The sequence below is a fragment of the Hyalella azteca genome, unplaced genomic scaffold, assembly GCF_000764305.2.
Source record: "Hyalella azteca isolate HAZT.00-mixed unplaced genomic scaffold, Hazt_2.0.2 contig14441, whole genome shotgun sequence".
In the NCBI taxonomy this organism is placed as follows: Eukaryota; Metazoa; Arthropoda; class Malacostraca; order Amphipoda; family Hyalellidae; genus Hyalella; species Hyalella azteca.
The window spans coordinates 144,221-159,080 of record NW_025944327.1 but is presented as its reverse complement, the minus strand read 5'-3'; the positions used below and the strand labels follow the sequence as shown (position 1 = coordinate 159,080).

Below are 14,860 nucleotides of genomic sequence, written 5' to 3'. Positions count from 1 at the left end.
TGTAAAATGAGAACGAGCTTACAATAACTTAGATTATGTACATTGCTTGAAAGATATTTTTTAAAGACATGATGTTGATTCTGAAGACATGATGTTTCGTCTTTTTTAAATGAAAATTTCCTTATATAGTTAATATCGGTAATATTTATGAAAATTTATCGGTATTATTTATGTATTTATTTTTTATCAGTAATATTTATGAAAATTTCCTCGGTAATATTTATTTGATGTGTAAGAAAGCAGAAGACATTAGAAACACCAAGTGTTACTTCCAGTCATGTTTTGTACCTATGATGGTTAATGGATTATGATGAGCTCCCAATAAATTAAAAAGTAGAACATTAAATATCGGAATTATATAAAAAATGATAAAAAATAGTAGAAGCTAATCTGTATTCAAACCGTGTTTACTGAACGTCCAGCAAAGCATTATTCCGACCATGTGTTCTGAGCATCGAAATTATCAAATAATGTTATTTATTAGTAACAATATTTGTTATTCATTATACTTGTTGCTTCTTGTTAGTAATTGAAAGCCACATAAAATTATTAATTTAATTCTCCATAACAAATTGAAATCTCAATTTCGTGTTTCTCGTTTACTTTGATCACGAAGACCCTAGAAAACACCGTTTTTTATCTGAGCCCATGGAGAGGTAAAAACAATTATTGCATTTATTACGTGTTCTGTTTCTTCCGCGAAAATCCCGCGAAGTAACGGATGGATTTTCGAAATACTGCAATAACGATAAAATAATAATTAAGGACTATTCGGTAGCTAACTATCAGCCAAATAATGATACCGAAAGGTTGAAGAAATCAGAAAATAGGTACTTTTTACAAATTTTCAATGAATGAGAAAATCTTGAATTGGGTCTCGTAGTCTATGAAATCTGTAGACTATTTGCAAAGTATATGTTATTAATTCGATCCTCTAACTTCCTTTTTGTCACTTGTATTGCTTATTCTTTTTTATTTTGGCCGCACCTACAATGGGATTCAAATCTTGAATTTTTTATGCGTTTACTTTGGCTCCTTTGAATATTTGTACCTATTTCAATTAATTATCTCTTCAAGCATAATTTCATTTGATTTTCCCGATGTTTTTTGTTTAATTAATTGCCTTTAGTATTAGTTATTTTTGTTCGATTTCGCTGAGATTATTTCCAATTACATCGTAGTGATTCTTATATTTTCATTTATTAATTCAAAATTTCGCAATTAAGGCTCAAATATTTTTGTTGCACTACATTTTATTCCTACTGTTTTAATACTTGGTCAAAATATTTATAGCTCTAAAAAACAATTCCACATGTGTGTTGATATCATACGTTTTCATATTGAAATATCAGTGTCAGGATCCCGGGCATATATTGAACCAAGCTAAAATTGGTAATTGGATGTACGAAGCCTTCACCTTATTAGCGTATTATTCTTAAAAGATATGGCCTCGAGACGATAAGATAATTAAGCCTGAAATTCGAGTGCATCATTATCCCGATTGGCATTCGGCCAGTGACTCGGCTATATAGGACGGATGGGAACGTTCATTTTTTCAGTATCTGGTTTGCCAATTATTATAAATTAGTTATGAAACAATTGCTGATAATGATCAATTGAGAAATCAGTGTTGACATAAGTACAAAAATACTTTTTCAGTAATATCAATTTTTTAACCATTTTAAACGCTAAAAAACAAGAACAAGTAAATACTGCACAACTGAAAGTTTTTGAGATTTGCCTGCGTTCATTTTTGATCGATATCTACAAACGCATTTCATTCTTTGTAAATTTTTTCCAATATGAGTTAACCTACCACAAAAACATGTGCTTAGTGACTGAAGATCGTGGCAGACGATAGCCCCATATTAAATGTTTGCATGCTAGACAAAACTTCTAGTCTCTGGCGAGAGCATACTTAGTTCGTATTTCATTACTAAATTCATCCCTGTTCCTGCCAGTTCATCATGCAGTGCACTGATGAGGGATATCTCAGGGGTCGCATCGAAACTTATTCTGAGTTTTATTTCATTTCACGAGCAATCAAAGATTAATTGTCGTAAAAATGTAGCACTACTCGTGCCACGAAAACTGCTACAGCGCTCACTTCCTCGTTCGCTGTTCTCAGTTGCTATGGAATGTGCAACTTGAGTAAAAAAAGAAATGTATCTCCATTTATAGCAAAAGTTTTAATAGATCTATCAGTGCCTCGATGGTTTGCAGTGCCTCGATGTCAGAGGTCAAACATTAGACACACGTGGCGCCATGAGTTGACTAGTTTTTTTTTAGGATTGTTCAAAGAAAATCTAGATATAGATTTTTCTTCTTGAACAATTCGACTGCCGTCTGTTACACAGAAGTCTAGTCCTATAGCAGTATGTCTCACTGAAAGTTTACTACCTAATAAGCATAGGTTCGATGGTCTTATCCTTGTAGTCTAAGTGAGGTATCAACCGATTGTCATTGAAGACAGGTGAAATATTTTGTATATTTTGCAGTTGTAGTTTAGATAACAAAACTGAAAGTTATTTTAATTCTGCGAATTTCATATTGCATCTGTATAATTTTACACCACCTGAAAAAAGATACCTAGCTTGACAAATTTTTAACCATTCCCTCGCGTTCTCTTTATTCGAAGACACAATTAACAATAACGTGTGCGTTATGGGAAGGACCAGGAAACAACGCAGCTGTTTATTCGACAATGTTTATGAGAGTCTTCATGTATAATTGATTAATTATTGTACAATTAAATACAGCTTCTTTGATTTTGTATCTGCATTTTCTGAATTTGAGCTTTGGAGGATTAACGCCGCTTTACTAGCTGCATAAACCTGAAAATTATATCCCATCGAGTGACCAAAAGCATTATATAAAAATTCTTGATCATTTAAATCTGCTGTGAGAACAGAATGTGCTTGAGAACAGAATGTGCTTTCAGAGACATATTCTGTCATCATAATTGCAATTTCTTTTGCAAATTCTAAATCAGCAGTAAAAATTTGTTGTCACTTGTTAATGTTAACATTTTAACGATTTGAACAAACCTCGCCATTTCTTCTTACTGGCAACACAAACAGAAATTTTGTTGTGTGTTTATACCTGCTTCCGCATCCTCAAAAGGTCTACACGAGTCGCAGAAGAAGAAATACCCGTAGCCACGATAATATGCACTAGGCTTAATATTTGCTATTAATATTTGGATAACGAGCGCCAGGAAGAGCGTCATTGGTGTTTATGGCATCACGTGCCCTGGATTCTGATCAATCGTTGCCTTGGGTCAGCGAGGCCGACCTTTTTTAAGTAGCATTTCTGGTCATTGCCTAATATATTATCCCAGAGGAAAAGTGCAATAGTTTCATAAACTCGTATGATACGGTCATCAATTTTAGACATGAAATATTAAATGTAATAATGGATGCAAACATTTATTTTTAATTTCTTTTGGTATAATAATGTACATATGTTGCTATTGTTTAATGGTGTTATTCTTCTACTGAGAAGATACAGCCTGGGTTTCAAACAGGAAAATTGCAATATTTTTTCAGCGATTTTAGAAATGAATTCCATGGCGCTAACCAAATTGAAAAGTCGGTAAATATATTGAGAATTTTATCATTGACTTTTAGAATACGAATAAACTGATGCGTGCATCTGCTCTTTTTCCGCTCGCTATTCAATTCTGGTTTTCTTATCATAAACGATATATAACGTACGTGTAAAGCTGAATGTTTATATCAGGATATTTCTAATTAATACATTTATCTAACACGATTTATTAGGTGGAATTTTCAGTAGTGCTGGAAGCTTAACTTTCTAACGTATGTGAATTTATGTTATAATACAACTAATCTATTACACACGGCATTAAATGCGATTTAAGTAGCTTTTAGGTGAGTCTTTCTGAATCTAACAGAATCATAAATCGTTTAATAATTGAATCAGAAGTTGTAAGTTTAATGGACCTTGACAGTCGGGATCTATGGTTTTATTTTCGCATACGGCCTGAATAATTTATATCTCATCTAGCAAGGTCGTAAGTTTGCCACCGAAACTTTGTCTCGAAAACTAAAGAAAAAATTTGATCGCAAAAAAATTTCGAGTTTCAAACGGCTCGTCTGGAGGAAAACATTCCCAGGCCACGGAATTTATTGGGGAAGTTAACAGAAAATGGATAAATTAATCTTGACTCTGGAGGCTTTGATGGACTCAATTGGCTCTCCTGAGGTTTTTAATTATTGAATTTTGGGGCAATTGAAGGAAATTGAAGGAAAAGGGAATTTTGAAATGGTATCTCATGACTGATTTCGAGGACAATCAAGGCTGGGAAAATCCTGATAATAATGATTAGGTTTCAGGGTATTATCTTTCATCTGCATGATTAGTCAAATCCTTTAAGTTATTATATTTATCATAATTAAATAAAAATTGCCGTACCTCAAGAAACCAGATTTTAAAAGCTCGGAGATAGGAACTTTAAATGAGTTAGTGAACAAGAAATGAACAGTTCAAATTAAGATTCTTTAAAATGGTTAATGGCAGCTGACGAATCGCTCTACAAGAATTTTACTAATGGCCTAACAATAAAGCAGTGAGAATTAGGAAGTTATTAAAGGTTTTACTGAGCAAACCTGAAATTAATGAATAACGTGCAACTTTACGAAATAAATTAGTTGATAACTAGGATTTCAATGAAATAAAGAAATTCTCGCCTAATTTCACTGAAGAAGTTGGAAAATGTCAGACTCGCACATGACAAGAGTTTTAAGAATGAGGAATTGTTTCTGAGTGTCCTGCGAACCTAACTAGACAATATAACTATTCTTATATTATGTACTAACTTTCTTAGTAATCTCAACGTTTTTATTGAGAATCTGCAATTTTGATGACTAAAATAGAAATCCATTTACTAATCATTGGACCGTTCACTATAGACTGACTATTCGATTTGATATGAACCAGGAATGAGTACTAAATAGTTTGCAGTAGCTGTCGCAAACACAATGATGTTTAAAGTCGTGCATCCTCTCTAGGTATCAAGTTCATAAGATATTGTAATTGGAAAGCTAATTCTTCTTGGATTCTGGAGCTGCGACGCTATCATGGTAATAAATTTCCCGAAATAAATCTAATGAACTTTAACCTGTAAAATGTTGCGCTTTCTTTCCTGATTCTGCAAAACTCTTGAACGAGTCTTTTTTCCGAGCCTAAAACATTCATCTGATAATATTTTGGTTAAACTTCGACAAATGTTTTTTTTAATTTCGTCTGTATTAACTTCTGATTGTATGTGTTCTAGATTTTTCGAACTGACGATGGAGCTGGACTCCGAAACGTTTTCAATAGAAATATAGTGAATTTGCGTGGAGTTTTCTTCGCTTCTAAATTGTTAGTGAATTTGCGATTTAAGCTACCAAATAGCATTAATAGAAATTCTCATCCTTTAGGTGTACAAAACCTCACGTCCAACATAGCTCGGTCTTGACTTTTCGCTGAAGGAAAGAAAATTTCTACGACTTATTTTTAGAAGTGTCTTTTTCTAGCGGGGTCTTGCATGGAACTCTTTCCTCGACGCTGCTCTTTAATTTGTTCTACGAGATACGTACACTTCATTGCAATACCTAACCTGAAACGGATTTTATCTTGTTTTATCATTGAATATTTAGGAGAGAAATATTCCATTTAGAACATTTTTAAACCAACCTTATTAGGAATGCTGAATTGTCATTTCATAAAAACGTTTTCAAAGATTATTAAAAGGCGAAACAATATAAGATAAATTTGTTATTTAATTCAAATGACGTAACAGTAAAAGTTAAATTTGTACTGCTTGATTTTTTTCGTTTGTTCTTTCTTATTTGACCTTAAATCAAGTTTTTTTTTTAATTTAGCACGATTATTATGTATTTTAAACCTCTGCATCGTTCTATTGTTCCCGTTCGTCTTTAACTATGGATATAATTTGTTTATAAACTGAACTCACTTCCTATTTCGCTTTCCAATATCCGCGCGTCTTCTCCCTTTTTCCTTCCCTGATCCTGCTTGTGGATTCCTGTGACACGTTTTTGTTACATCATGTTTTTCTTCGTCAGCAATTGTGCGTTTCTTTCTTATTTATTATTCTGGTCATTGTTCCCCATTTCCCCTTGCATGCTAATATCATGCACGTATTGTTTTAGCGTTTATTGGGTATCTGCATTGCCTGTCATTATCAATAATACAATAAACTCGAACTGAATGCACATGCTTATCTCACGGCGATGTATGATAACAGACTGGCTAGGTAATTCCCATAAGTTAGTGAAGTGGAAAGAAAAACATTGAAAGTTATGTGCGAGCAAAGGAAAGCGGCTCGGAAACTTCGACTTTAAATTTAAAAAAAGCTAATGAATTCCGGGAACTGTTCTGTTAACCGAGCCTAACTAATTTAGGTGAAGTGATCTTTTAGGGATATGCGACCGTTGAAGAATGCTATTAGAGCACAGAGTGATTATTTTGGTGACAAACCACCTGAACCGCCTGTAAATTTACTACGCCGACAAATAGTTGACGAATACCAGTCTATTTGTTCACTGAAATATTCCATGGTTTCTTCTCATGGTCTTCATGGCATATCCTTATCGCATCTGTTTATTTCTTGGTCTTACTTCGAGGCTTTATCCAAGATCTCATTCCAAGCACTCATTTGATAGGTTTATTCCAGGGTATTAAATCACAGCCTCGCCAAAGATTTAATGCCTCATATGAAACCCCGTACCGAAACCTACCAAAATATTACCTTGGTACATAACAGCACCTTTATGTCAGGTGAGGATCCTGCATAAATAAAGGCATAAATTTTGGCCTCGCGTTACGAGTATAGCGTTATATTATCTTCCAAAAATACTCGATTGCAATTCATTTGTACTTCAGAATGACTAATACAAATTTTAAATTTTGTAGGATTCCATCGTGACTGGAAAATCCACCGAGACGTCGGTTTCTACTGTGATTTATGACCGACAACCAAGGCTCTTTTCGTGAGTTACAGACGACGTTTGCTCACAGCCCGTGAACAACTCGCACGAGTTGTATATACTTCAAGAAAATATTTATACTAATTTGAATTACTATAATTGTAATTAAAGTTATAGTTATATTTTGAATTATAGTTATTTGGACCTGAAGTTGTACCGCGCAGTGGCCAAAGCGATGTTTTCGTTTTTGAAGTGTTTTCAGAGACATAGCATTTTATCTCATTATCCTGCTTGATTAGAAGTATAAAACAGCTTATAACTTTATGGTTTGTGTTGAGTAATCTTCTAGCGCCAGAGGGAAAGATTCTGACACTAGACGTTCTTTCGTGGCGATCAATAACTAAATGACAGCAATATGAACAATAGTTTACTGATAACTTGATAGTTTTAAGTCTAGAATTAACGTCCGGAAGACATTCTATTTCGAGTGTAGAGATTTTAAATTTATCTAATTCCAAGTTCTGAAGAGAATTTCGTCTTTTTCAGATCTCAGTCGAATAATTCGAGAAAAGTGCTCTGAGAAAACTGTGCTGCAGAAATGAGTTCTAGTGAACATATACTTCAAATTGCGCTTTAAAAAATCATTTAACATTATCTAGGATGAAAGTTTAATATTCAGTCAAGATTACTGAACAGAACATTAGTGTCGCTTATGCCGTTTCCAATCATTTTCTATCGAAACGACAATAAACTGAAACGACACAATTTACTTTCATGACATCGTCTTATCTGCTATTTGATTATTTTCACTTTTTAATGTGAAAAATGTTAATGCGTTTAGGTTTATTATTAACATCAATTATTGGCCTAACAAGTTTTTAATCTTTTAGTGTTTTGAAATTTTCTTCTTGCCTTTTTTTCAAGCAACAAATTTCTTATCCCTTCATACTTCAAAGATGAATTTAAATATGAAGTGTTGTTGGATTGTTGTTCGTTTAATATAGATTTATCAAATAACCTAATGAAAATGTTGCAAATCTATCTCTAACAATTCCCTAATTCTCTACAGTGTAGTTTTCTACTGCATTTCTTATAGTCATTATTAACACAAACTTATATTAAATAAAATTCTATTCCGATAAAAACAAATAAAGACTGCGTATTTAAACCAAATACTATAAATATCTACAATTTTTAAAGCAAGACTCGATTTAACTAAAACGTGCTTTCAATAACTGCTTTATAAAACACCGCTAAAGTGAACGTATAGCCTCATCGTCTGTAGCGTGACGACGACAGCAACAGAGACGACGTGTAGGCCCACAGCTACTTCATTAGGGTGAGTACACGTAACCAATTAAGTACTGTTTTTCTCATGCATATTAAAATTAATCTCAATATTACATTCGACTGTTAACGTCATTTATATTAGTGACATTTCCCCCTACCTTTAATTTGTTACGATTTATGTATATAGAAGTTATTGGTGTAGTTCGGTAGAAGTTGTTCTTTCTTCAATGCAGGTTTCATTGAAGAAGTTATGATCTATTCATTCAGTTATTCATTCGATAGAAGATATTGTTCACATCATTAACGTATTTCATATTAGTGACATATAACAACCAGCAGGGATAGGTTTCGATTTATGTAAATTTAGGTTGTTGTGCACGGCTCAAACTTGCTTCAATGAAATATACCATAAGCATGACTGTTACAGTGTATATATATACATTAAAGTTGCTGCACACGTCATCAACGTGATATATATTGGAGACATATATCGCTGAAATGAATTTGTTGAGATAAATGCCAATTCAAGTTTTTGTAAATTGGAGCTTGTTTTTATTTGTATAAGAAGTGTACAATTTATTTATTGGCGTAAATTATTTATGTTATGCTTTGCTACAGAAACTTTGTTGCCTTCCTGCATTCACTGTTGCAATTCCGTCGCTTTGTGTCAGAAAAATATAACCTATAAAATCAAAAGTGTTCACTCAAAAACGGTGTCTCAATCATCGTGAAGATCGATATTCATTATTCTTCATTTATATAAGTAACAGAAACATTAATCATGAAAGCTAAGTTTTGTTCAGCACCAAGCAGTAACGAAAGCACATTCCTGCATGTTATTAATTCTAATTGATATTAATTAAAGTTTAACTAACGAGAAGTAGTTTACTCTTGTCAAGTTATTCCATGCAATCTTAGTATATTGCGCGCTTCATGTCGTTGTCCGACACGAAGCCTTTGATTAATTAATATAATTTAATCATTAATCCCAATTAATGCATCTGTTCATCTCCATAACTGTGTATAACTGTCGTACATTTTTTCCTTCTATCTGCTTTCGACAAAAAGTGTATTAAACATTAAAGGTTAACGATATCGACCTATTGACTAAGTCTAATTTTTAAACTAAAGTGTGAATATTTTTCAACATTAACTTTGCAAGGAATACGGTTTCATTTTTTCTGAATGATCTTATCGATTTATTTATCATTAGCATTTAATATTTCATAGAATTGAAAACTTATTTTTGTCGTGCATTGGGCAAAAAAGTAGGTGAATTTGACTGAATTTGACCTGTTCAAAAATTAAAAATTAATATATATTATAATTTATCGTACATGCAAGCTGTTGAATTCTTTCACCGGTTTGGGATACAAGAGATGCAATGTTTTCCATTTTGATGAATGTTTGCGGGCGCATAAAAAAATGTTTTGCCAACCCTGAAAGTCGAATCTTAAAAAACTGAGCTAGGAGTGTGCGAATGTTATTAAAATCTTTTACTGGCATTCCGCAAGAATTATTTTGTACATCCACTGTGCCAATAAATGGGGTTGTTCATGGGCCAGTGATCCGGTAACCAAATGTGAGTTCTTTTTTAAATGAAGTGTCCTGGCAGCAACCGCTGTTGTTGTGAAGTGACCTGGCAGCGGCTGCTGTTGTTGTGAAGTGTCCTGGCAGCTGCTGCTGTTGTTGTGAAGTGTCCTGGCAGCGGCTCCGCTGTTGTTGTGAAGTGTCCTGGCAGCTGCTGCTGTTGTTGTGAAGTGTCCTGGCAGCGACTGCTGTTGTTGTGAAGTGTCCTGGCAGCGACTGCTGTTGTTGTGAAGTGTCCTGGCATCGGCCGCTGTTGTTGTGAAGTGTCCTGGCAGCGGCCGCTGTTGTTGTGAAGTGTCCTGGCAGCTGCTGTTGTTGTGAAGTGTCCTGGCAGCGGCTGCTGTTGTTGTGAAGTGTCCTGGCAACGGCTGTTGTTGTGAAGTGTCCTGGCAGCGGCTTCATCCTGCTGCTGTTCCAGAAATTTATTTTCTAGAGGTGGGTTTTACAGTGAGCTCAGACTTCCATGAATTTGTGTTTGCTCATATACCCTGTATTGTGGATTTTAACTTGAGATTTTTTTCTGTATATACAAAGTTACCGGAAAGTTTTTCATTTAAAACTTGCGCAGGTTTCAACCTATGAGGAAATATCATGACCCAGAAACTGCAAACTAAGCCAGGATATAAGCATGTTCATTAGCATCATAATCCCGTTTTTTGCTTTCTAAATAAAATATTTAATTCTTTATAACTCCTTTAGTTTTCATATCAAGTGACCTCAATAGCAGATTTAGCTTAACTTATTCAGGGTCGATTATAATTAACTTCCTGGATGATAACAGTGACTACATGAATCGCTGTGTTCTCGTCTTGCATCGCTGTTGTGAAGGTGTGCTGCGCGTATCAACTTTAAGGTTTTATACGTCTTGTTTTGCTCGGCATATTGCTTCATCTCAGGAATTATGCTCCTGGCCTTATAGAAGAACTTTGTCGACCTTTGCTTTCATTACAAGTTGCCGAGGTGAGTGGTGGAGTGATGAGTGAGTGGTGGAGTGATGTGTGAGTGGTGGAGTGATGAGCGAGTGGTGGAGTGATGAGTGAGTGGTGGAGTGATGAGTGAGTGGAGTGATGAGTGAGTGGAGTGATGACTGAGTGGTGGAGTGATGAGTGAGTGGAGTGATGAGTGAGTAGTGTAAAGTGAGATGATGGAGTAGTGTAAAGTGAGGTGAGTGAGTGGTGTAAAGTGTGGTGATGGAGTGGTGTGAAGTGTGGTGAAGGAGTGGTGTAAAGTGAGGTGAAGGAGTGGTGTAAAGTGAGATGAGGGAGTGGTGTAAAGTGAGATGAGTGAGTGGTGTAAAGGGAGATGAGTGGGTGATGTAAAATGAGTGAATGGTGTAAAATGAGTGAGTGGTGTAAAATGAGTGAGTGGTGTAATGTTAAGTGAGGGAGTGGTGTAAAGTGAGGCGAGTGAGTACAGTAAATAAATATGTACTTGATTTTATTAACATACCTGTTATGCACGCATTGTAGATCAAGGTTACATGCCTACTTTTCTCTTGTAATCACAACATTTACATATTGAGCAAATTATAAGTCTCATCGTTGTTTAAAAAAAAAATTGGCAATAAGAATAAGCTCAATAATTCCCATGATATTTTTCGGACTTTACCCTTGGTCACGTTTACGATCCTCGCCAGGGTTTTCGTCGGGCCGTCAACTAAAATTTCCTTTCAGAAGATTTTTTATGGTTGTGTTGGCAATATTTTTATTATAGGTCTTCTGATTCGCGAAAGGCTCATTTTAAATCCAGCTTTTCTGCGAGTCAAGATTTTGGGGAGCATTGGCGGGATAGGAGGTCAATCCGCGACAAATGAATGGCCAGTGAATCATTTTTCATATATTTTAGTACCACTGAGAAGTAGAAAAAGTTCAATACACGTAGAAAGGCGTCAAATTGCCATCGATCGAAGTGCTACCAATGAAGGTTAAGCTAAATGAGTTTAATAGAACTATAAAATGGCTGGAGGTAAATATTCTTCAGCGACATTCTGTAACTTCTTTAATTACTCAAGTTCTGTCGCAAATTCTTATTGAAGCTTTGTTCCAGTATCTTTTTTGATTCAAATTCTGAGAATAGACGATAACCATGTCTGTTGCTGATTATTTCTTTAAATTTTGGTTACCAAAAATTAAGCGTAATGGATACTTTGCGAAAAATTTTCAGGTGTTACTTTTTTGAGACGTCACTGTAATGTCTTGAATGATTTATTTCAGAGGTTTTAGATTACGTTTCGTATTTACGAATCTATAATATAGTTTTGGCCCATCCCAAATCATGAGTGTGCCGTTTTTTTACCTACTGATAAATGGGATTTTCTGAAAACGGCATACAATTGGAAATGTAAGCGACTCTTTTATCGAGAAGTGAAAGTTAGTTGCATGAATTGACGAAAAATGCTGAAATATTTTGGCTTCTTACATAATAAAAATATATCACGACGAGCATTCAATAAGTTTGACTGCAAACGCATTCAAAGGCATGAATAATTTGTAAAGTACGGTACACGAGAAAAAATGTAAGAAGTGCAATATTATTGACATATCAATTATTTTCAGACCATTTATTGTTAATGTATTTAGTTTGTTTAGTTAGTAAATGGCACATCTCGGTCCCTTGCTTATTCAATTTTCACTCATTTGATTTGGCTACATATTTGTCCATTGCTTATTTAACTTTCACTCAATCGATTTGGCCCTATCTCTGTCCACCGATTATTTACCTTTTAACTCGTTTGATTTGACTACATCTTTGTCCATTGCTTATATAACTTTCACTCCTTCGATTTGACTCAATTCCTATTGCTTGCTTATTTAACTTTCATTCATTTCACTTGAAAGTCATTACTTTCGGTTCCTTTAAATTTCGAAGTTTGCTCCAGCAATTCCCACTGATCTTCTCTCTGCCGCTCGATGATGTTCGGGCGTCGGTCATTTACCGCGTGGAAGTCACCGTCTTTTGCATTCGAAGAGGCAGCTCGGTAGCCCAGAAACTGTGATGTCGGTCGAACTCTTCAATGTCCGGTGGCTTGGTCGGCTTGTGTCAGACCTCCTCAACTTTCCTGGTATCCGCAGCTCCGTTGCTGGAAAGCAAATGTCGATTTTCAGCAGCCGACCGTCGGCCACAGGCGAAATGTGTCAAATTTCCAATTGGGTTTTCTCGAGTGTCTACGGCCTGACACACCAGACAAGTTGAATTCCGACCTTCACGAGCGGCAGACGACGCTTACAAATTGCCGTTTTGGTCCTGGTCAAATGAAACCTGAAATTTCATATAGAAGAACTGCAAAAAAGATCGAATTTGTAAAAGATCGAAGTAAAAGAAGATCGAAAAGATCGAAAGTTGTAAATTCTTGAATTGTGATTATGAATTGGAGGTAAGATTAGACCGTTTGTAATGGCGCTCACAATCCGTCGCCCAGTCCAGTCGTGCGTTGAATACAATGCCATCTAAAGTTTAGAATGGATTCATAGTATTATTATTCTTTTTAAATGTAATGGCAAGATTTTGTAAAGAAATTAGCTAGCTAATAATTTTGATTCTGTCTCTCAATGGTTCCTGGCTGGGATGAACGTACAAGATTAATAATTATTGACCCGATTTCTGAAAAAGCTACTGATTTTGATTTATGCAAGACCAAGTTTGTTTAATGAAATGCTTTACCATCTAAATACGCCAAAGTATGAGCTTGGCATGGAATTACGGGTTAGATTTTACGATACTCTTAACTTCAAACTATTATTGATTATTAAAAGTTTAATTATTCCAAATTATTTAGAATCATCATTGACTTCAGGTGCTTTCTTCATGACATGATCGTTATTACATGGACATTTAAGTAGAAAATAACTTTCCATAGACGTAACTTCAAATTTTATATAGTGTTCTCTTCAATTCATTTTGAATAATCCTCGTTAAAAATTCTGAATAAGAGGACATAACTTGGAATCAATTCGAAGAAATTACTACCGAATTCTGAGCTGCTATTTTCCCCCCTATGCTTTATTATTGAGAACCGAAATTAATAAGAAGAGCCTTTGGGAATTACTTGCCTTGATGAGACTGAGTTCTCATTTTTATCCTGAAGACGTCACCGCAAAGCCCTTCGCCTAACGTTGCACTAACGAGTTTTCTGATTGGCTTTCAGGATACCACAATGAAACGAAATCAACCAATCACTGCGGAAGCCTTGATGATTTGCATCACGTATGTTATTCAAAATCGAGAAAACGACGAGTAAATTAAATTTTACCAATAATTATCTTATTGCATTTTATTTGTCATCTTAAAATGTAATATTGGCATTCATAACCATGTAGCAATGTATGTACCTCTTCAATGATTCTGCGCATTAATTTATAATTAATCGAGATATCCGGTGATTTTTCAATTAATCGGAATTGAGTGTTTGGTATATTGACTTGCATAACTTTGAATTTATCAGTTGACCTACTTCAGTTTCAACACTTCAAAGAATCTTTGCTGTAGAAAGGATGAGAATATTGAGGATTGAACCACGAATTACCTGTGTTGACCTTGTCGTAATGCAGGGTTACTGTATTGATGAATATGTTGTTACCAGCGCACAGAGAAGGGTATGTTGCCATTGTTTATTAATATATATTTTATTACGCTAAGTGTTGAAATAATGGATTAGGAGTCTAGTAATCAGACAATACTCATAAATGGCATTAAGCATTGACATTGAAGATCATTTAAGCTAAATTATACTGAGTTGCACCGAAAGTGCATTTTTTCAATTCATGTTGAAAAGGAATAGTTAACTCATGTTCTGTTTGTATTATAACAAAATTATTTAACATCCGGAAAATAGCAAGATGCTTTAAAGAAGAACGTGATTTATACAACATTATTTACGTATATTCATTTTACTTGAATGCTGACACTGTCATAAGTTCACGATATATTGGCAGAGTGCGACGAAAACGATAATTGAGCTTAACGTGTTTACAATCGAACCTACAATTGAAAATCCTCAGGAAAAATCAGGCATGGATTTTGATAAT

General features: G+C 34.7%; 1 long non-coding RNA gene across 1 annotated transcript in view; it reads left to right on the top strand.

Annotated features, from left to right (window-relative positions):
* The first annotated feature begins 8,091 nt into the window (after nucleotides 1-8,091).
* LOC125179014 overlaps nucleotides 8,092-14,860 on the top strand; it is an 89,105-nt gene continuing 82,336 nt past the window's right edge. Inside the window, exon 1 of the long non-coding RNA XR_007157119.1 lies at nucleotides 8,092-8,295. This is a non-coding gene — a long non-coding RNA (uncharacterized LOC125179014). The remainder of the gene's footprint in view (nucleotides 8,296-14,860) is intronic.